This window comes from Drosophila persimilis, unplaced genomic scaffold (assembly GCF_003286085.1).
Source record: "Drosophila persimilis strain 14011-0111.01,24,50 unplaced genomic scaffold, DperRS2 tig00000000-arrow-pilon, whole genome shotgun sequence".
Lineage (NCBI taxonomy): Eukaryota > Metazoa > Arthropoda > Insecta > Diptera > Drosophilidae > Drosophila > Drosophila persimilis.
In genome coordinates, this window is record NW_020825288.1 from 5,948,353 (window position 1) to 5,951,513 (window position 3,161).

Genomic DNA, 3,161 nt, shown 5'->3' on the forward strand with positions numbered 1-3,161 from the left:
CGTCTTTCGACTGTAAATGTAGGTATTCAGCGTGTTAAAAGAGGGAAAAGAGAAATTGTATAATCGTGTAAGACCGAGTTCGTGTTAAGCGAGGGCTGGCTGCATTCGATACTGCAGAAAAGCAACTCTGACAGATGTCACTGTTAAAAATACAACTCTGACTGCAGCCAGAGGAATCTTGTTGTCCCGCTCTAGATGTACGCACACAAGCAAATGTAGGCAGCCAGTCACGTAGACCGAGAAACATCAGCGTGCTCGCTCGCACTCATTTGGAATGGCTACAAAGAGATTAACCCTGCACAACGCAGAGCAGGCAGGCAGCTGCTTCACGAATTTTCCATGAGACAGCGCTGGTATAAATAGAACTGGTCGAACCAGATACTGCCATTCGCAAAAAAAAAGTGTTCAAGTTTAGTCGCAGTGCCTCTGAAAAAAAAGTTATAAAATTGTAAAAAAAAGTATTCACTATTGCTGGCTAGCATATATAATCATCAACGAAAAAAATGGAAAAGTGTGGAAAACGTGTCGTAGAAGCGAAACAAAGGCCATATTCCAGCATGGCAACAACGCCAACGTAGTCTTTCTCAATGTCGGGCAATATTTGCTCATAAGTTGAAACAAAGAAATACGCTGGAAAAGTGTATGAGTCATCGATTTCACCGTCAGCTTCGGGGCATTTCACAATGCGGAAGCAACTGGAAAGGCGCAGTTTCTCGTTTTTGGCTAGAAAGTAACTCCCTAGGCAGGATGAGGCTATCCAGGAGGTTCAGGAAACTCTCGAAACAGACTCAGTCGGGTGCAATGGCGGCAGCCCAGACCTGCAGTGTACGTGGAATTGATAATTTGGGATAGGAAGCCAGGTATTAACAGCAGCAAATCAAGAGTGTCATCTTTCAATGCACCTTGTAATTCGTAAGAAAAAATGTAGTCCTAAGAACTAGATAATTGTCGACAGACGATATGCAGAAAAAACCTTTTCTAACGTTGGCTGATGCTCCATTTCGTCAGCACTCGTTTTTTGTATCCTTTTCCAATGCCAAATCTATAAGTCGGACTCTTGCAGCCCATTGCGTAATATGGAATTGTTCCAGAACAACGCGTCTCAAATCATATCGAAAATTCTCGATGTTCCCTTTCAGCCCCCCAAACCGTGGCCACCACCAGGCCTGCTCTAAAAATACCCCTCTTTTCACTTACATTTTACATGTATGTATATTCATCTCGCTCCCACTTTTGGGATACGCCTATCTATACTGCATTCGGTTGTACTCACACTGACGTCAACAGCAGAGCAGCTGCAAAAAGTACTTGGGTGTGAAATAACACAACCTACCCATGTGTTTACTCTCTCTTTATATGTATATATAGTATGTACGAGTACATTGTATGTATGTATGTATTTTCCCACATGCTGGGTCTAGGGAAAATTTCACTGCTTTACGTTTCTTCATCCCTGTTTCTGTCGCTTCTATTGGCATCTTACCTACGTATAAGTTTCGTAGTCATTTTAACATTTACATAGCTGATAATCTTATTTGTAATAATGCTTTATGCAACTCTGACACACAACTTAACCAAGCAATATGTATTTCTTTCTCTAAACTTTATAGTTGGGCGTTGAAAGTTGATACGCAAACGCGTAGGCGATCGATCCAAGTAAAACTCTGAACTCTGTACCCTTCGCGAGCAATAGGCAGAAGAAGTGCTGAAAATGCACTTCGGCCCATGTACGCGTTTGGCGTACGCGAAAGTTGTGGCTGCGACCCTGACTCAGCCTTAGTGTTGATTGTCGGGGTCGCGGACTGACCAGGGTGCGTCGTTTCTATCAGATTGATTGTGCGGATTGTGTTATAGGAACTCCGGTGTATCGACTTCTCTGCTCTACTAAGGGTGAACCCTACAATGGGCCTTCTGTTGCTTACCTACCATCGAACGAATACCAATACATACCGGGCAGATATACGTATAACTCTGTTCTGACATCGATCGATTGAAACTGTTCACACGTCGTCTTTGGAGTAGCAATTTAACCAACAAGTCCAAAACAATGGCTGTTGCTTGCAAACAATCTTTTCTGTGGCTATACATTTTGTGGTGAACTCTAAGCGGAAACAGTTCCACACCAACAATGTGTTAAGTTCTTAAATATTTGAAATTGTTTAAACTGTTTTTGTTTTTGTACACTCTACGACTTTATAATTACTTGTACCGATGTAAAATTACTTGTCGAAACAAAACAAAAAATAAGAAAATGGAAAAAATGCTTAACAAAAGAGCTCATCTATCGAAAAGAAGCAACAAAAAAGTGAATAAAATTCAATAATTCCAAAAATAAATCTCGAAACATTGCTCGTCATATTTTTTTTATTTCAAGCTTAAATTCAATTTCAGTTAGATCATCCAACCGTTTTACAAAGCGTTGCAGCAGTTAGCTCATCGAGGAAGGGTTGATCTCAGTATCTCAGTACACACCCGACTAAAACCGAATACATAATTCTCTGTCCATGACGCTCAACATGAAGAAGGGGACAGTGATCACCCTCAAAGCGAAATATTTTAATTAAATTCGTTAGTTCCTGATATCCCTTTTAGGTAATGTTCAAACTTCAAAAGGCAGCCAAAGCATAAAAGTACGTAAATATTTTACCTTCTTACCATCTAAACAATGTTTTAGTAAAACACTATAGCGGAGTATTTCGGAGTAAAAATTTGAGGATTGTCACCAATTGTTCTTTCAACAATCTTAGGAAAGAATTATTAATTTCTCTACAACAAGACAAAATTGGGATGATTATGGCTCCACATTGTAAGCCGAATATGGAAGTTTCCGGAATATAATTTATAATGAAAGCATACACACATATAATTCTCATATGTTTACAAAAATGTCCTGTCCAAATATAATGTAAAATTTAAAAAAACTGCGAAATTATTGTCAAACACTTAAGCTTAAGCATTAAACTGTTCCCTCCACCTGACACTCTTAAACTTCCCACGTACCCAAAACAATTTCATATTAAAACCTGCATAGAACCAGGTTTAAACAGCACTGCGATTATACAAAAAATAGCTTACTCGATCTCTTGAAACGATCGGACCGCTTTCTCCAGCACTCTTAAACATGGTAGGTAGGTTTTACATATATTGACATGCATAACTCT

The 3,161-nt window shown here is 39.5% G+C and overlaps 1 long non-coding RNA gene across 1 annotated transcript; it reads left to right on the top strand.

The window, feature by feature from the left end:
- Positions 1-450: 450 nt before the first annotated feature.
- LOC113567369 lies at positions 451-2,336 on the top strand. The gene is made up of 2 exons (XR_003409430.1): positions 451-860; positions 1,611-2,336. It is a non-coding gene; the product is annotated as an uncharacterized LOC113567369 (long non-coding RNA).
- Positions 2,337-3,161: the final 825 nt, after the last annotated feature.